This window comes from Puma concolor, chromosome D4, assembly GCF_028749965.1.
Source record: "Puma concolor isolate L17-30 chromosome D4, mPumCon1.1.hap2, whole genome shotgun sequence".
Classification (NCBI taxonomy): domain Eukaryota; kingdom Metazoa; phylum Chordata; class Mammalia; order Carnivora; family Felidae; genus Puma; species Puma concolor.
Window position 1 is genome coordinate 79,725,632 of NC_141679.1, and position 20,876 is coordinate 79,746,507.

General features: G+C 44.8%; 1 pseudogene; it reads right to left on the minus strand.

Annotated features, from left to right (window-relative positions):
* Positions 1-4,753: 4,753 nt before the first annotated feature.
* On the minus strand, positions 4,754-5,365 carry LOC112850803 (large ribosomal subunit protein uL30 pseudogene; annotated as a pseudogene).
* Between the last annotated feature and the right edge of the window lie 15,511 nt (positions 5,366-20,876).

The following is a 20,876-nucleotide window of genomic DNA, read 5'->3' on the forward strand; positions in this document are numbered from 1 at the left end:
TGAGAATTTGAGTTGTTTCCAGCTTTGGGCTATTATGATAATGTTTCTATAAACATTCATTTACAAGGAAGTTTCTGTGTGGCATATATAGAATTGTTAGGTCATTTGGCAATTATGCATTTAGCCTTTGGGGAAACCGCCGAACTGTTTTCTATAGCACATCCCTATCAACAAGTTTTATCTCTGATGGTATGTTTCCCAGACCTAGTGTACTATTTGCCTCTGTGGCCCATTCAGGGCCTTGCATCTTATGAGTATAACAATGAGGAGATGATATCTATAACCTTAATAGAAGGCACTAAAGAGAGGATGATCTTTTCGGAGAAAACAAGTATGATTTTTTTGAAAATTTTTTTAAATGTTTATTTATTTTTGAGAGAGACAGAGCCTGAGCAGGGGAGGGGCAAAGAGAGAGGGAGACACAGAATCCGAAGCAGACTCCAGACTCTGAGCTGTCAGCACGGAGCCTGATGTGGGGCTCGAACACACGGACTGCGAGATCATGACCTGAGCCAAAGTCGGACGCTCAACCGACTGAGCCACCCAGGTGCCCCAACAAGTATGAATTTTTGTGTGTCAGCTTTCTAAGGAGGGCATGGAGACATAAGGAGGAGAGCAGCGTGCTATCCTTGGTCATCTAGGAGGATGAATTTGGGGCTCTCAGGATGACCAAAAGGAGTGGAGAAGGGAAGGGAGAAAGAAGGAGGGAGGAAAGAAGAGCCTAGAAAATGAGTAGAACGCTGAGAACAGGGTACCAGCTGATGCGACTCTTCCCAGCCTTGGCCTTCCACAATTCCCTTGTAAAATATAGCACATTCTCAAATGTTAGGGATAATCATTTTCATCATGCTAACTCTGGTGCTTGCTAATTCTGAAGGGGTTAAATTTTACATTAGGCTTAAAGGACTGCGTGATGGAAGCAAAATTCACAGTTTCTAAAAGGTAGAAGCAACCCGAAGTAGAATCTGAGATCTATGGTGATCAAGGACAACTCTGAAGAGCCAGTAAAAGGAAGAATAATGTAGGTAAGAGACGCTCATAAGATTTGGAGTCAGGTGATGGTAAATTCAAATACCTGCTTTCCCACATATTAATGACATGTGTCCTTAGATCATTTATTTTCTCTCTCAAAGCAGTAATTTTCTTATAAGCAAATGGAAATATTACCTACCTTGTAAGATTGTCATTAGGACTCATTTGGATAATGAATGCAAATGTTGGCAGAGACTAAGAAAATGCCCTCTGATATTTCCTATTTCATTGAGTGGGTTCAACATGTGTAAGGTGTTGGATTTTGTTAAATGGCTCATCCATCTATAAACACGTCATATGATTTTTCTCTTTAGTTCTATTAATATGATGGATAATACTAATAGATTTCTTAATATTGAGCCACACTTGTGTTCTCGAAATAAAACCCACTTGGTGGTAATGTATGTCTTTTTAATATTCCGGTGTTAATTTTTTACATTGATATCACAAGTAACATTGATTTGAACTTTTATTTTGGGGGGCAAACTTTGCTAGATTCTGGAACAAACATGATGCTCATCTTAGAAAATGAATTTGGAAGAGTACCTTATGTTTTCATACTTCACAATAATTTAAGGAGCATTGACATAATCTCATTTGCAGGATTTGGCAGAATTCAAACATGAAAGTACCCATCTTAGTGATTTTGTATGAGGAGATTTGTAACGACTTTCACTAAGTTTTCCTAAGACAATTGGTTTGTTTGCAACTTTCTGAATTTTGGTAAGTTGTAGTTTTCCTTAAAAAGTATCAATTTCTGGGGCGCCTGGGTGGCGCAGTCGGTTAAGCGTCCGACATCAGCCAGGTCACGATCTCGAGGTCCGTGAGTTCAAGCCCCGCGTCGGGCTCTGGGCTGATGGCTCAGAGCCTGGAGCGTGTTTCCGATTCTGTGTCTCCCTCTCTCTCTGCCCCTCCCCCGTTCATGCTCTGTCTCTCTCTGTCCCAAAAATAAATAAACGTTGAAAAAAAAAGTATCAATTTCTTCTGATTTTCAGGTATATTCCGTATAAATTACAAAGTAGTCCCTTGAGATTTTTTTCTTTTAATAGTCATCCCCCCCTTATTTCTTTTTTTTAAATGTTAATTTTTGAGAGAGAGAGAGAGAGAGAGAGAGAGAGAGGAGGGCCAGAGAGAGGGGGGGACAGAGAAACCAAAGCAGGCTCTGCACTGACAGCTGACAGCCTCATGCGGGCCTCAAACTCACAAACCATGAGATCATGACCTGAACCGACAGAGCACCCAAGTGCCCCCCACCTTGTTATTTCTAATTTTATGTATGTATGCTTTCTTCCACCAGTTTCTTGGTTAGGTATGCAAATAGCTTACTTTGCTGATATATTTTTTTTAAGTACCAACTTTTGGACTTACTGGTTTAAGTTTTCCATTTCATTATTCCCCTACTCTTGTATCTTTTTTTAAATGTTTTTTTAAAATTTATTTTTGAGAAAGCACAAGCAGGAAAGGGGCAGAGAGGGGGTGGGGTGTGGTTCTGAAGCAGGTTCTGCACTGACAGCAATGAGACTGATGTGGGGTTTGAACTCAGGAACCACGAGATCGTGACCTGAGCTGAAGTCTGACGCTCAGCCAACTGAGCCACCCAGATGCTCCGTCCCATGACACCTCTAGATATGATTATTATATTTTCTTTTTACTCCGTCATGTTTTATGTTGTGTTTATAAGTGTACTATCTTTTATACAAATAGTCTTTCATAATTTGGTCTATGATATTTATTTCTACATTTTAAAATTTATTTATTTATTTATTTATTTATTTATTTATTTATTTTGGTAGATTTGATTTTTTTTTTTAAATTTTTTTAACGTTTCTTTATTTTTGAGACAGAGAGAGACAGAGCATGAATGAGGGAGGGTCAGAGAGAGAGGAAGACACAGAATCCGAAACAGGCTCCAGGCTCTGAGCAGTCAGCACAGAGCCTGACGCGGGGCATGAACTCACGGACCGTGAGATCATGACCTGAGCCAAAGTCAGACGCTTAACTGACTGAGCCACCCAGGCGCCCCTGATTTATTTTTTTAATATGAAATTTATTGTCAAATTGGTTTCCATGCAACACCCAGTGCTCATCCCAACAGGTGCCCTCCACAATACCCATCGCCCATCCACCCCTTCTTCCCACCCCCCATCAACCCTCAATTTATTCTCAGTTTTTAAGAGTCTCTTATGGTTTGGCTCCCTCCCTCTCTAACTTTTTTTTTCCTGCCCCTCCCCCATGGTCTTCTGTTCAGCTTCTCAGGATCCACATAAGAGTGAAAACATATGGTATCTGTCTTTCTCTGTATGACTTATTTCACTTAGCATAACTCTCCAGTTCCATCCACGTTGCTACAAAAGGCCAGATTTCATTCTTTCTCATTGCCAAGTAGTATTCCATTGTGTATATAATCCACAATTTCTTTATCCATTCATCAGTTGATGACAGCTAATGAATTAATCAAAAATGATTTAAACAATAAAACAGAACAAGAATTTAGAATAATAGTCATAAAATTAGCCGCTGGGCTTTAAAACAGCATAGAGGACAGCAGAGAATCTATTGCTACAGAGATAAAGTGACTAAGAAATTGTCATGAGGAGCTAAAAAGTGCTATAAATGAGGTGCAGAATAAAATGGAGGCAGCCATCGCACAGATTGAAGAGGCAGAGGAGAGAATAGGTGAATTAGAAGACAAAAATATGGAAAATGCAGAAGCTGAGAAAAAGAGAAAAAAATCCAGGAGTATGAGGGGAGAATTAGAGAACTAAGTGATGCAGTCAAACGAAACAATACCCGTATCATAAGAATTCCAGAAGAAGAAGAGAGAGAGAAAGGGGCTGAAGGTGTACTTGAATAATTTTTTTTTAAGGATGAAATACTTAAGAAAGTTTGTAAGTTTGCTCAAATCGCTTCCTTTATGTCAATACTTTCATATCTATGGCAATTGACAACTGGTTTGCTACTATGGATAATATTGAAATTTGCTAGTAATCTCTTCTTCACCACCTCTATCCCAGGAACTGATTTGAAACAATATCCTTTTATTCCTAGGTAAGAACTATAAAGCAATCATAAGCTTAATTTACTTTTTATTTGCTTTCCCCCTTTTTAAAAGTCGATGCCGTGTTCCTACAATTTCAAGCATAAGGTTGTCATGGCTTATACCTTCTCTCTTACAAGCATTATTTATACTTTGTTCTACAGATAGCTATATATTTAATGCTCACCACCAGGCCTTATGTCAATGTCTCTCCAGTCAATTTCACTCTTTGGTAGTTTACTCAGGAAAGGCTCCTGGGAACAATATTTCCTGAGTTCTTGCTTATTGATAGCAGTTTGTCTGCCGTCTTTATACTTGAAAGTAAGTTCAGCTGGATTAATAATATATGGTTCATATTTTCTTTCCCTGAGTATCTTAAATATGTCATTCCATTGTCTCCTGATATAAGATGTTGCTGTCAAGAAATCTGATAGCCATCCAATTTTCTTTCCTTTTTAAGTGACTTAGTCCTTTTGCCCGGGAGCTCAACGTACTTTTCAGCATGTGTTGGTAGGAGTCATTCTGGGTAATTTTTCTTGAGTATCTGGTGTTCTTCTCTACCATTTGCTTTCAGATCCTGTTTTTAGGAAAGGTGCTTTGTACTGGATCTTTTTTTCAGTTTGAAAGTATGTGTTTATTAACTGACCAGATTACAAAAATAATAATCATGGAAGATACCTTAGTTCATCCTTCTAATAAGCCTATTGATCTGGTCTCTTCCCTGTTGCCAGCATCTCCAAATGGGGGTGGTCTTTTTCTTCCTTCCCCCTCATGGAGAAGATAATCTGAGGGGCCATAAGAAGTTGTTTGCCTCTGCGAAGCGTTTTGCCACAGATCTCGTGAATCAGATCCTCCGCGCAGATGATGCCGTCTTCGCCGAGAGATCTAGCAATCTATGTGCTATCTGCCACGGCAATTCGCTTCTTGTTGGTTTTGCCATAACCACACTCGTAGATCAAGTCATCTACCAACTTCAGGTTTGGGTACCCCTAGGCTATATGGGGTTCCACAGTCCTTAACATGTTAACCAAAGCCTTGTTGAGTTTAACAAGGGTGCCACTGAAGTTCTGGCAAAGACAAAGGAACTGCAACACCTTTCCAAACTTGGGCTTGCACCATTGATACCTCTGATCCTGATGACGAATGCCAATTTGGGTTCCGCAGGTGCAGAGAAGTTGCTGGCCTTTCTTGCCATCCTACCCGTCCCACCCTGCTCAGTTCTGCACAGATGCCTGTATTCCTGTGGGGATGCTGAGCATTTTTGTAGATAAGCTTCCTCCTTGCCTTTGGAGGCATCTTCCAGGCAAACTTCTTTCTCAGATGCTTCATCTTCAACACGGCAAAAATTCCTTTGCTTTCTCTTTAAAGATTTTTTTTTAATGTTTATTCATTTTTGAGAGAGAGGGAGAGACAGAGCACAAGCGGGAGAGGGGCCTCGGGAGAGGGAGACACAGAATCCAAAGCAGGGTCCAGGCTCCAAACCATCAGCACAGAGCCCAACGCGGGGCTCAAACCCATGAACCACGAGATCATGACCTGAGCCAAAGTCGGACGCTTAACCGACTGAGCCACCCAGGTGCCTCTGCTTTGCTTTTTCTTAAGGATTTTCTGGCACAGAAGCAACCTTCTTTTTTGTGTTCTCTGCATCCTCCAAAGTTCTGGCCAGAAGAGCTGTGTTTTGTTTCTTTCTTTGTTTGTTTGTTTAATGATTTCTCTTCCATTTCTTTGCTTTCTTCTTTTGTGAACTCTTCTATATTATACACATGTATTTTGGCTCTTTACCTATTTTCAGTTTCTATCACGTTTTCTCAAATCTTTTTTTTTTAATCTCTTCCCTCATTTGTTTTGATGTTTAAAATTTTACTCCTTTTAACCTTTATTTTTTTAGGCTATTTCTGGTTGTATTTATCCACTCCTGTGCTCTTTCCAGTTTAATATTGATTTCTGAAATGAGGTTTTTAAAACAAATTTTTCTTTCTAATTCTTCCAGAGTCTTATAACTTTACCACTAAGTGTTTCTGTTATAGACTTATGTTTTCTTTCATTTCCCCATTATTACCTTCATTTCTTTTAGCACATTTTGAAATTTTAGCCCACCGGTTTCATCTGCCTGGAGTGTTTCTATGGTGCACTCCCATTGCCAATAGATTACCAATGGAGATACAATTGTCCTCTCGACTCTCCTTTTTCTTCACTGATAAATTTGTATGGGACTCAAATTTGATCCTTTCCTGTTGCCTATTCTTATGTGAAATTAGTTTTCCTTAACTTCCAGGAGAAGTAAGTGGGTCAGGAGAGATCTGCTAGCTTTGTTGTTCTATAGCACTCTTTTTTCTTTTTTTTAAGTTTATTTATTTATTTCAAAAGCAAGAGAGTATGAGCGGGGGAGGGGAAGAGAGAGAGGGAGAGAGAGAATCCCAAGCAGGCTCCGCACTGTCGACGCAGAGCCTAACAGGGGGCTTGCACTCACGAACGGTGAGGTCATGACCTGAGCCGAAACCAAGAGTCGCCCCTAGCACTCTTTGTGTGTGTGTGTGTGTGTGTGTGTGTGTGTGTCCCAGTATGACCTGTACTTTCTGAGAGCTCCTCACATTCCCCCACTTCTATCTGGTCTTCTTTGGCTTTTGCCCTGGCATCTCTATCTAGCTCAGCTTGGATCCTGTTTCTAGCAATTTCTAGTCCATGCGGGATTTGGGGCTCGTAGAGCTCAGACTATTCCAGCCCTTTCAGGCCCTCCGGGGGACTCCTGCAGTTTGCAGCACACGGGAACGAACACACAACCAGCAGTTAAAGTCCTTCTGCCTGCCTTCTACCGACCCTCCGGTGGAGATGCGGCCCCTTTCCTGCTTGTAGGGCCATCGGCGAATCTGTCGCATCCCCTTGTCTCTTCCTTTGCAGGTTCTGATACCACGCAGATCCCAAAGTGATGATGTGTGGTTCACATCTGCTCCTAATTTGAGGTTTGGAGGCTACCTTGATAGCTCATTAAAAGAAATAGATGTCTGTGGGTTTGGTTTTGATATCCTGGCACTGTTGTTAATGGAGGGTTGAGAGAGCTGCAAAACCCATATCATCAATGCCATCTTCCCAGAGTTTGCCATATTGCCTTCTGGAGTGATCCCCAAAATAACCCGCTTACAGTGACATCCAGTGTGTGCAACTGCCACATCCCCATGCACAATCCCCGAATCTACATGAAAGGTCTTTGCCTCATTTGTTATTCTGTCACATGACCTCCATAAACTTCTAGCAACATGCCCCGCTAATGTTATTTGAGGTCGTTTTATTTTTACTTTTTGAAGCTTATTTTTATGTATTTTCAAAGAGAGAGAGAGCTTGTGGTGGAGGGGACAGAGAGGGAGACAGAATCCCAAGCAGGCTCCATGCTGTCAGCGCAGGGCCCGATGCGGGGCTTGAGTTCACCAACCACGAGATCACGACCGGAGCCGAAATCAAGAGCCGGAGGTTTAACCGACTGAGCCATCCAGGTGCTCCTGTTTGAGGTTATTTTAGACAAATGTGTCTTCCTCAAACACCAATTCATTACTCCAAATAAACTAGGATGAGGATCTGTGTAAAGACAGAGATATAAGAAGACTTCTTCTTGGGGGAGTGTTAATTAGAGGGAGAATTCTCACCTCCGCAGAGTGTAGTCATTGGGCATGAGGCTGGGAAATCAAACTGAAGCCAGGGCCTGGAGGGACACAAAAGGGTGTCAGACCCCAGGGAATCAAGTGAGTTGTACAAACAGCCATCCGTTCTGTTGCTGCTTGGAGAAGCAAAGCTTGGTGAGGGCTTGGCATCCTTCACGGCGGAGGGAGAATTTGATAGAGTCAGAGAAAGCAAATATATTTGCCTAAACGAGGCATCACTGTTGCATATGCGTATTATGGGGGTGGATGGAAGTGGGTTCCCCGCAATTAGAGGGATCCTCCAAGCCCAGGTCTCCCACAGCACCTCCTGCCAAGAGGTGGAGTTATTTCTGATTTGGAGCTCCTGAAGCGAAAGGAGCATTTCCAACCTCTTCTCGGTTTACCACCTGAAATATATATTCTGTTAAAAAAAAAACACTATAAGGGCACCTGGGTGGCTCAGTCTGTTAGGTTCCGACTCTGGCTCAGGTCGTGGTCTTCTGGCTTGTGAGTTTGAGTCCCTGCATCGGGCTCTCTGCTCTCAGCACGGAACCCGCTTTGGCATCCTCTGTCCCCCTCTCTCCTGCACCTCTCTCTCTCTCTCTCTCAAGAATAAGTAAGCATTTAGGAAAAATAATATCATAGTGCATCAGAGACACCATTTTTGTGATCTGTAGGCAGAAGAAATGGGTATTTCTTTAGTTCCTCTGCTCATGGGTGCTGGGCACGACGTCATACCTCCAAAGTCCATCCAGATCAGCTGTCAAAGGCTAGGGCTCTACTGATCTCGTCATACGTCCCTATAACCCAACTTCAACCCCAGCCTCTACAGGTCAAGTCTCTGTGGTTCACACACACTCACCCTTATACTCACTACATTCCCAGCTCCCAAAGGACTGATGGGAAATACAGATTACTGGCTATGGGACGACGGATGGGGCAGGTGCACCTCGTACCGCACAACAAAACCCCCTAACAGGTCCCTTTCACCACCTCCCTCCTCAGCACTGGTTGTCCTGTAGTACCGCCAGTGTCCCACCCAGCCCCTCCTCTCTGCTACCCTTTCTGATTGCCTCCCCCCCCCCACCCTCCCCTGCACCATTCTCTCCAGGCGTCACCACTCCTTTCCTTTCGGGGACACATTTAGCGCCCCCCTCAGCCTGGCTTCTCCCCTTCCCCACCCCGCCTAACGTCTCTAATCAGCAGACGAAAGGCTCTCCTCAGGAATCAGGTCTCTGGACAAAAGAAAAAGAGGACAAGGAGGTTGTGAACAGCACTCTCCTCGGATGGTCCCAGTGCGGTGAGGCCACGGTTTCTTTTCCTGGGATTCGGAGCCACTTTCCTGGTTGCAAGGCCCACTGACTTGTATAGAGAACAGATAGATGTGCTACTGTTGAAGATGAGAAGAAAAGTGTGTGTGTGTGTGTGTGTGTGTGTGTGTGTGTGTGTGAGAGAGAGAGAGAGAGACAGACAGACAGACAGACAGAGACAGAACACAAGAGCGCACCCGTGCTGGGGGACGGGGCAGTGAGGGGTGGATAAGTCTACACAGGCGTTTCTGGCCACCTTAACATAGCATCTTATGCAGTGATGGGAGCCAAGACCCAAGCGTGAGGCAGAATGGCCCGGGTCAAGGAGGAGGAAGGAGCATTTATTAAGACACATCCAACTATGTCGGTGATTAAGCCCTCCCAACAATTCATTATCATCCCCTTAGTGCCAATGACTAAAATGAGGGTCAGAGAAATGAGACAATCCGCCCAAGGTTATACAACTAATAAGATCTCTTTGTCTCGTAAATTCGCGCTCGGTCCACTTTTCGGCACTGCTTCCGCTGTCTTCCCCTACCCTCCACAGGAGGCAGCTTTGCATTTCAATGAGGGACCCGGTCCAGGGTGAAGGCACCGCAAACATTGACACTCGGGCCCTGCAATCCTCTCCCCAGCCTGCGGTCCACCGTGCTCCTTTTCTCAGCCTTGCTAGCGCCAACGCTGGCCACCCCGGCTCAGCCCGACCGGTTGGAAGAGGCAAGCAGGGGGCCAGAGGTTGGCCCGGGCCTCTGCAGGGTAATTCTCTTCTGTCCCAATGCTGGGGCCCGGCCCTCCCGACTCCCCCCGCCGCCAGCCTTGCCGCCGAGGATAGCAGCACAGCTGGAAAAATAGATAGGTCTTTCTAACCCTCTCATGCGTGTGCCGTGGGGCCAGGTAGCTCTATAAATATGGTAATGGCTTCTCAAGCATGCCCAGACTGGAAATGAGACCGAGAGGCTGGGGAAGGGCTGTTCCGACCGATAACCGCGGCAGCTGCCTTGCTGGAGGAGACGGTGCCTCTGAGCTTCAGGGTCAGATGAACGCCGACTCCCCCCCCAACCACCTTGAGTAGATCCCCTCTCCTCCTGTCCCCTCCCACCCCATTAATCGCCTGCGCCCACCTGTCCCCTGATTACACCGATGACACACACGGAGGAAAGCAGGCAAACAGAAGCTCATGTTTTGTCTATTACCAGAAGGCTCAGACTTGTGATAAAAAAAATAAATAAATAAATACACCGGCAACAACACAGCTACATAGATGCGTACAATGGGGAACCAGCCTGACACTTCCTGCCGCGGCCCCACTGAGAAAAAGGACAGCTTCAAGAGCCACACGCCTGCTCAGCCTGAACAGCTGTGCCCTCCAAGAGGCTCTGTCTGTAAGCAGCCCCCCCCCCCCCGGGCTCCTCCTTCGGTGCAAAGCGGACAGTGACCCCCACCAGCTCCCTCAGCGCCCCGTGGAATATAGTAACTATAGCAAATGGGGCCTGGGATTCTAGCGTGACCTCAGACCAAGCCCTTCACGTCGTTCTAGACCTTTCCGTCAGATGAGAAGGATCATTCCTTCTTTCCGGGTTGCCAGATGAGTTTCAAGGCTTAGGAGATGCTTCTGTTTCCCTCCGCCGGCACCCAGCTCTTTTTTTTTTTTTTTTTTTTTTTTTCTAATCTGACCATCCCCTCTGCCAGATGGCAGCCAGGCCTCCCTGGCTTGCATTGCTTGGACAAGGGGTTAGTGCTACAGAAGAAGAGAGAAGGCTTTTGGGTGTCAAAAGCCTAGGACCAGAAGGTAACCAAGGATGGGGGCTTGCACGCTGGGTTTCTTAGGCTTTTGGGGGGACATGTGACATCGATGGACACCAGAGAATAGTATTTCACCTGCATAAACCATATTGCACATCATTTTACCACATAAAATCAACTCTTATACAAAGACGAAAACGAATGGGGTTTTAAGTTTTTATTTAACTCGCTGATGAATGAAGACATCAGGAAGGTGTTACAAACCAGTTCAAAGTGCAAATCCAAAGAGCAGAAACGTATATGGGCAATTAAGGGCGCTGAAATGAATGTGTTAATACATGCAAAGCTTGCTTGTACCTGGGGGTGGTTGGGAAAGGTCCGAGAGGGATCTTTTGTACATCTTCAGGACAACTTTCACCGCTATGGGCGAGAGTTATTTCCATCAGTCTGTTTCGCTCAATTTTCAGAGTTGTAAGATAGTTCAAAGGCAAGGAAAGCTGAACACTACTTACAGACTCAGGTAACCACAGGGGGCATTAGAGATTGTCTTGTATCTTACAGGAGACTAATACACATTTTTCACCATTTCAGAGTTGTTGCGTTTTTTTTTATATATAATTTATTTTTTCCTGAAAATTAAATGGAAACAAACACAGAAGAAGCCAATTAGATAGGAATATACTCAAGGACACCTGGATGGCTCAGTCGGTTGAGCGTCCAACTTTGGCTCAGGTCGTGATCTCGCGGCTTGTGGGTTCGAGCCCCACATCAGGCTCTGTGCTGACAGCTTGGAGCCTGCTTCGGATTCTGTCTTCCTCTCTCTGCCCCTCTCCCACTCGCACTCTGTCTCCCCGTCTCTCTCAAAATAAATAAACACAATAAAAAATTTAAAAAAAGAAGCACGCTGATTAAAACGGTTTAAAATTCTGTGATACAGTAATATATGTGTTTCTTTGTTGACACATTAATTAACAAGATAATGTAATGACTACTATAATTTGAAAGGAGTCATATATATCAATAACATTTCAGGATATCTCCCATGACCGTAAGGTGATATGAAAATATCAATTATTTCTGCATTTTACAAAGCCACAGATACTAAAACGAATGTGATATGTTGCTTATATTTATAAGGGAAGGGAAGGACACATTTCAGTCAGAAGTTAGTAAAAATAAAGATGCTTTCCCCTCCGCCCCTCCCCCCAGCTTCACGGACCTTTATAATTCTGTTAGGGCTTCATAGTAAGAATCTCTGAGTTGAATTTGAAAAAAAAAAAGAATTCCCCCTCATTCCTACTGTTGAGATCAAAAATGATAACTCAAACGGAAGAGGAAAGATAAAAAGAAGAAAACCAAGCACGTTAGACATTATTGACATATGTGAGGAAGATGCCCTTGGCTCTGTCTCCCCCAGGGCGACCGAGAAATTAAGAGAAATCCAACGTAGGTTTAGGGAATCTGAAGTTTACAAGACCCCAGGGTCTGGGCGGACAGGATGGAGAGAATCTTCCAAAGTGTGACCCAAATGTCAAGGCAGTGCCTGCCGGGTGGGTGCACAGAGCCCATCTGAAGACGTGGTCGACGCGGGGAGGTCTGTGGTGACAAAGATGGAAAGAATTCAGCAATCTTCTGGTAAGTTCATGCTGCGGCCAGAAGAGGAGTGAGGACTGATCTTGACAGAGTCCACACCCAGCATGTCTATACCCTGTGCCCATCCCCCCGCCCCCCCAGGATGTAGAAGTCCTGTATCTTGCACATGAATGGACTAAATGTTGCCTTTTTTTATTTCACCTGAGAAAGGCTCCCAAGTGTAACTTTCTTCCCATCCCAGGGCACTTCACTGATTCAAAGTCCTTACCCTGGGAATCATGGTCCTTCCTCTGATGGCCCCACCTGATGTTCCAGTCATATTTCTCACCCTCTCTGCCAACATGCCCCCATCACTGCCAATCACTGCTTCTCAAGCACTCTGCCCTCTGACCCCACTGCGGCTTGACCTGGGCCTTGTGCTCTGCCTGGAAGGTCTCCCCAGCTTCTTAGCAATCCTGAAAGCTCTTCTTTGCTTTGGCTCAGAATGTGCTCTATTCCCCAAGTCCCCTTCCGACCTACTAAATCCTATTTATCCTTTCTGACCAAGACCTCCAGCATAATTAACTCTTCTGTGATGCCTCCCAGAACCTCTTCTCCCAAGGTTCTTGTGATATGGTAACTTACAACATATATATATATATATATATATATATATATATATATGTATGTATATATATGTGTGTGTGTGTGTGTGTGTGTATGTGAGCTCTTTGGCTCAGACCAAATATTATATATATATATATAATATATAATATATATATTATATATTATATATATATATATAAATTCCAAAGAGCCCCTTGGAATTTCCTAAGGGATGAGAGCCATAAAGGTGTCTTTTGTTATGTTAATGGAGTGACCCCTGGAAGGCACCTAAGGATTGGGGGCTGGTTAGCCCTGGAGCCTACCCAGTGATCCAGGATTAGAATTTTCCATCCCACTCTCCAGCCTCCCCACCCTCCAGAAAAACCACAAGAAGGGAGGCAGAGGGGAGAAAGGATTCGGGTACAGGTTTCAGAGGGAGTGTGGTCCTACTGATACCGTGATTTCAGATTCTAGCCTCCAAAACGATGAGAGAAAAAAGAAAAAATGTCTGTTGTTTCTAACCACCCAGATGGTGGTACTTTGTTATGGCAGCCTTAGAAAACTAACACAGAGCCTTCCTGGAACAAGTGACATTTGAATAAATTCTGTATTTCCACCCAGAAACGTGGAATTTATGTGCCCAACAGATGTGGGCCAGAAGGAATTTTCCTTTATTTTGTCTCGTATTTACAAGTCTGCGTATTTCACATAGGCATTCTGATGTCCAGCTTACCTTTGTTAAAAAAACAAAATTCAACCAAGCAAATGTGAAGATCTAATTGGCATTATTAAGCCATTCACAAATCTGGCAATGTCCCTTCCAGAAAGCAGAGATGTTCTGAGAAGTGGAACAAAACGGAAGGTTTTTGGAGACAGGCGGGCGGGTCAAGGAAGTTATTAGCAAAAGAATAAAAAACAAAACAAAACGGTGTGGGTGTATTTCTGGCCAGGGCATCTTTGTTTGGAGAGATAGGGAACGGCAGGATTTTCATCACCCAGATGACCCCACTAGTCCTATCTGGACATTTCAGATTGGCTGTTGAAAGGTCACATTCCTGGGATAGGTTTCACATTATAATTAGTCTTGGTTTGCTGTCGTGGGGTGGGGGTGGGGGGCACGTAACTTCATTTTGGGGCTTCTCGTTTCTTCCAGAACACCTCGAAAGGTGAAATAGCCACATGCCACCAGGGCTAGCGTTCGGTAGAGATTGCCTCTTGCTAAGAAGCCTGGGTTCTCAGATAGCCCTGTTGCCTAGCGCTGACATCCCTGCTCCTCGTCTCTCATTACACTTCCTGCCTGGTGTCGATGGCATAATAAATGCATGAATGGGCTCTAAGATATTAGCCAGAAAAGAGTTCAGACAAGAAGTCTCTGCAAATCTCCCCCGGAGCCCCAGCGAATGGCACTGATTGTCACCTGTCCTCCAGAGCCCTGGCCACTTGGCTGTGTCAGTAGCAGTGGGGGGATGAAACCTATCCCTCTATCTTTAATTAAATCACCACTCTGCAGACATTCCCTTGGTCTGAACTTATTACCATACCTGGATCTTCTACCCTTGCCGCTGAATTCCAATGTGATGGATCTCAAGTCCCCTACGTGTTCTACAATTTGCTCTTTAAGTGAAAACGTTTACATTTTGATTGCCTAATGCGTTTCTATCATTTTCCATCCAGCAGGACGTCAGGGCTCTGTATAGCACTCAGTAAAGTAAACCAGTCTAGACTGCAAGGCCTTCGTCAAGACAAAGCTCAGGTCTTACCCGATGCATCCACAAGCCTTCGGGCAACAGACAAAAGTGTGAATATCCCCCACACACCACGGGAAGCGGGTCAGAAAGACCTGGATCTGAATTTCAGCTTTGCGACATATTAGCCGCTTACGCAAATTACTTGACCTCTCTAAATCTTATGTGTAGTATGGACATAAAAACCTTCTGTCACAAAGGATTCTAATGATGATTAAATGAGATCAGCATATATGAAGTATTTAGCACATGCCTGGCAGGTCATAAATAAATTTTCAAGTTGGCTGTTGTTTTTACTGTAATTGTTAACGGTTTCATCGCTGTTCTTACAGTTGCCGTTATTATTACAGAAGTAATGCTCCATTGTAACGCTCCAAATAGGGTCCAAATCTTCGATCTCATAAACTGTGGGATCACGTTATTGCAAAATTTTAGGGAAAAAATTAGAATAAGTCTACGATGCAGAAGGGGAAAATTGCCTATCATGTTATATCTGAATCCATGCCATCATGATGAGTTTTTTATACAGTTTCTCTGCAGTGCATTTGCTCTGTGGAAAAACTAAGCCTGTCTGACACCAGTTGGCAGATCAAATATCACAGAAGAGCCCTCCCTGGCCAGAGGACATTTGGAGAAGCCCAGAGCTGTGTGCATGAAGCTATGAACAATGAGTTTAGCCAAAGATCATAAAGAAGGGCCACACTAGAGGGAGTATACAAGACAATGTGACAGACAGACTTCATTTGGGATGTCACCTTAGGCTGACGGAGATATAAAGGGATGGGACCTCTGAATAATAATAATCAGATTGACAGATACCCTCCCCCGGGAATCTGGGCAGTCTATGTTCTCATTAAGTTGGAAAGCATTGTTTTTCTCTCTTCTATGGTTGAAACTTTCCAGAGGACTGCAATCTATCTGTGCAAAAGATGTGGCCATATTAATCCCATGAAGAGTCTTAAATATGAACAGACCAAAGCAGATACAAGGTAGAGCCCTCTGCCTTGCATTGTTATTAACCTCATAATCTGCCTAAACAACAGCTTGTTTCCTGCCATTCCTCTGATCAATCGGCATCAAGGGTTCCCCATTACTGAAAGTGAAAGGTCTAAAGTCCTTGGATGTCTGCATGCTGTCCAGACAGGGGGAAGATGAGAGCGTAAGAAAAAGAAACAGGGGCGCCTGGGTGGCTCAGCTGGTTAAGCATCTGACTCGGCTTCAGCTCAGGTCATGATCTCATGGGTTTAGTGAGTTCAAGCCCCATGTCGGGCTCCGGGCTGACAGAGTGGAGCCTGCGTGGGATTCTCTGTCTCCCTCTCTCTCTACCCCTCCCCTACTTGTGCTGTCTCTGTCTCTCTCAAAATAAATAACTAAACATAAAAAGGAAAAAGAAAAAGAAACAGTAGCCAACAGAGCCTAAATGTTGCGCGCCCTATGTTGGGAAAAGACACCCCCACCTGAGGAGTAACCACAGTCAACTCCCTGGGCATTATCCTTGACTCATTTTGACTCACCTCTTTTCTTCTCCTTACACACCCATTCCATCAAATAACCAGTCAATCAATCACTAAGCTCTTAATGTAATTCCCCAATAGCCCTTGAACTCATCCACTTTTTCCCTACCCTGCCACCACTGTCCAGATCTGAATCAGAGCCTGAGCATAATCTGATGCCCAGGATCATCTCATCTCTCCCCCTAAATCCATCCATTCACCTCAACATGGGGAAAAAATGACTTGCGTGCACAGAGGGAAAGCGGTGGGGAGGGAGGTAGCAACCATGAGGAAGGAGAGTTGGCTGGAGAAGAAGCAACTAATCATAACAGAACGCTTTTCACTGAGTGATTATTATGTGCTGCTATTGTGCCAAATGCCGTCAGCCCGTTACCTCATCAAGTTGTCCCCAAGTCCCATGAGGAAGAAAGTAGAGGCTTTGGGGGGGGGGGAGGGTGCACAATAAGTTAAAGATGGCTCTACATTTTTTGTGGTTCCTCCAATTGGAGCTATGAGCATGAGGCTATGAGCAATGGGTTGAGCCATTGATCTCCTTGGATCTAGGCTGTCTTAATAACTTGCTGAACCACAAGAAGGCAGCAGAAATGGTGTCTGGGACTCGTGAGGCTGGGTCCAAGATAAACTGTCCACCTGAGTCCTAAATTCTTGATCCACTAAATTATGATCAAAATAGAATAGTTATTACAAACCATGAAGTTTTAAGATCGATCTTTATGCCATAAGAGATAACCTGAACAAATTAACCCACTGGGTCAAAGTCATATTGTGGATGTTAGAACGGAGACTCACGTTTAAGTGAGTCTTCACCACTTTTCTGTTTCCTGTTTCCTGTTTCCCTAAGTGGAGAATGTTGGTTGATAGACCCGGAAAATCAAATGTTTCCAGAGAATAAGGCATCAGTGCCCAGAGCACGGAAGGGAGAAGGGGAAGAAAGTCAACACTTATCCAGGCATAGTACTAGAAATATTTCATCAGAAGACAAAAACTTTTAATTAAAAGAAGAGAGAGAGAAAGAGAGAGAGAGAGAGAAACTGTCAGAGACCGAACAGGGAGTCCACACCATCTGATAGCTTCAATTCTCACTTACAGCTTACTTATACCAATTGATATCCTTCTCTTGTCTGCTGAGGGGAACCACTGGCTTCCATAAATCACCTTCCCGAGTCACAGGTGACCGCCATGTTAACCCCTGCTTCAACAGAAACTTTGCCAACAGAGACACGAGCCACGTGTCATCGACCACTACCCATCTGGCAGAATCTACGCAAAGTGCTTGCGTCTGTAATCTCACTTAAGCCCCACAAAACCCTAGAAGGTAGGGGACTATTAGCACTTCTAAGTTAAAGATGCACGGAGTCTTAGCAACATTGGCCTGACTTGCCCGAGGTAAGGCAGCAAAAATGTGCCAGAGTCTAGAATTTCTCTAACATCTGAACCTCGAATTCTTACATCACAGATTTTGGCCATCCTTGTTGGCACACGATAATGGTCCATACTTTTCACTCCCCCCCCTTTTTTTTTTAGTTTGGAGATGCACAATGATCCTAACAATAATGTCCAAGAACAGTATTGCCTCCGCTTTATAAAGACTGAAAAGAGATGAACGCAGAGCCATTCAGCCCATCAAATGGTGACAATAACAGTCATCATGCCTACTGTAATATAGAAGTATTATAGTAGTACTATTGTATAACAATAACTTATAAAAATAAGGGGCGACTGCGTGGCTCGGTCGGTTAAGCAACTGACTCTTGATTTCAGCTCGGGTCATGATCTCACGGTTCGTGAGTTCCACCCCCAAGTCAGGTTTTGTGCCGACAGTATAGAGCCTGCTTAGGATTCTTTCCCCACCCCACCCCCAAAATAAGTAAGTAAACTTAAAAAAATAGTCATGCCTACTTGGACCTAGGCAATGTTTCACTACTTGAAATATATTAATTAGTTTACACAAGGTAATATAATAATAATAATAATAATAATGTCTTATTTGACGGGATTGACACATAATATCGGCATCACTAAAATCACACAACTATTAAAGCGAAGCTCCGAAATAAAACCCACTTCTCCTGCCTCTTAACCTAGAATGTTTTCCACTGCACTGACCACGTCTCATTACATATCTGTCCTTTCCTTAAAGAAATGGAATAATGGGGGTGGGTTCTTCTTGGGCTGAGGGATGGTGGGTTTGATACTGAAGCACCGGCACGTTGGGCAGTTTAATTAAGAAAAGTGAGTATTTGGGCAAAATTTATTGAAACCCTCACCTTCAGGGATAGCGCTTGTCTGACCCTGATCACGACAGCAAACGCTTCCTTAAATTTTGCCCTCTTTTCCCCCTCCCCGGAGGCTTACTCCCTTCACCCTAGTCCTGGCTTTGGAGCGCATTAGGATTGGTCTCCGGACAGTTGTGAAAGATGTCCTGTGGGGCTGTGATGAGAGATAGCATTAAATATATCAATTTATCATTTATTAACACCAAAGCGCACACAACACGACAGGGGACCCGAGGAAGGCGCCTTTCCTTTGGCCACCCAGCACTCATTAATGGCGCGTCTCTACTCTCCCCAGCACCGCTGACAGGGACAGAAGCCTGGTCCTTCGTCCTGCGGAGAGAGGTGAGGAAGTCCTCTGCAGGCTTGCGCACTGGAGTAGGGGCGTGTGTGCCTGAGTGTGGGGAGGAGAAGAGCCTACATCGCATGAAGTTCTTGCGTTGCTGACATCGGAAATCAATTCTCGCTCAAGAAGAAAATGAAAAAATAATAAAATGAAATCAAAATTACTGGAAGGCTATGGAGTCGGGCCTTGGTCTTGAAAAGGAGCAGGGACGGCTCCGGGGGTCTCGGAAAAAGAAACAAAGGGACAGTTCAATTCCCAGCAATGCCATAGACAGAACTCAGCCCCGACCATTTGTTTCTCCAGCTCCTGCCAGTCTGCATAAGCTTCAGATTTCCAGGGAGTGTGTCTGAATGGCTTAGCAGGTCAGGGGGCCACCCTCTGGCTGGAGGAGGCCCGCAGGATGGGGCAGAGCCACTTTCAAAAAAGGAGATCAGATGCCCTCGTCCCCAGGATGATTAGAGACAGGCAAACGTGGCAGCTGTTCACTAAAAAGACCGAGACAGAACAGAACAAAAACAGAAAAGCAACTATATTAGTTTCCTGAGGCTGCTGACATAAACTATGACAAACCAGGTGGCTTCAAACAACAGAAGGTTATCCTATCATAATTCTGGAGGCTAGAAGTCTGAAATCAAAGTGTCGGCAGGGCCATGCTCCCTCCAAAGCCTCTAGGAAAAAAATCGTTCCTCCACTCTTCTTAGTTCCCAGGGGTGGGCAGCAATGGTTGGTGTCCCTTCACTTGTAACTACATCATACCAAGAAATCTCTGCCTCCGTGGTCGCACGGCCTTCTTCCTGGTGAATGTGTCTCCTCTCTCCTTGGGAGGACACTGGCCAACTGGGTTAAGGACCCACTCTCACCCAGGATGGCCTCATCTTACATTGATTACATCTGCAAAGACCCCATTTCTAAATAAGTTCACATTCCCAAGCCCTGGGAGTGAAGACTTCAACATATCTTTCACAGGGATACATTCAACCCATGACATCAACCAAGTCGAGAGAGATACGGCTGGTGGAACTTCAGAAGCCTCGAAGGAGGCAAGATCTCAGCAAATAGTTACGTGACCAGAGGCAGGGGTCGTGGGATAAAGACAGGGAGATGAGGTAGACCTTGGTTGCATCATACAGATGGATGCCTGGAAACCCAGCACAGGGAGGAGGTAACTTAGTGGCTAGAAACCCACATGAGCGACGATATAGGCTGATCTAGGAGTGGGTGAAAGACACAGCTCCTTCCGTTCCCACATTAACCTTAAAGGTACCACGGATTGTCCTTCTTCTCATCTCATCTCCCTGGCCATCTCTTCAGCCTCTTCCTCTTGGTGGTTCCCCTCATCACATCTCTTTGAAATGTACTTGGGGGGAAAACGAGGGACATCACCAAGAAAGAAGAGTGAAGAAAAAAGAACCACCCCCCCCCCCAACGACACACACGTCCAATCAGCTTTTTCTTTTGTTCACCGAGAGGGGAGTCTGAGATCAAGTCCGGATTCAGTCTTCAGTGCCTGAAGGCTGCAGAGTGGACGAAAGTCAAATAGATGCGGAGATCTTGAAAATGTCACAGACAGACTGCCATCAAACCCGAGAAGTACAATCAGGACTTAGCATTTAGAGCATTCTCCAACGCTCCAGGAAACTGGGGCTTGGGAAGATTCAAAAGGGAGACACTCGAGCTACTCTGAGCCCAGTGCTTTGCTGAGCTTGGAGCTCTGGTCATCTGTTTCCTGAGACCTTTTCAAGGTCTAGATGCAGGTGTCTCAGCGCTCAGTGCTCCGGCCACACTGGACTTCTCTTGGCTCCTAGAGAACACTTCTCTCTCTCTCTTTCTCTCTCTCTCTCTCTCTCTCTCCCCTCCTACCCCCATCACCCTTGATCTAGCTGTCCGTCATCCTTTGGATCTCAAGTTGGAGGTGACATCCTGCAAGAATCGCTCCTGAATCCACCAGATGGGAAGAGGCTCCCGTGTCAAGGCAGTCCAGGCTCCTCGGATTGCCCCTCTTCCACCTCCTCCCGTAAACACTCAGTACTAGTATGGCTGGCACTCTGCCCGGATAGGATACAGGG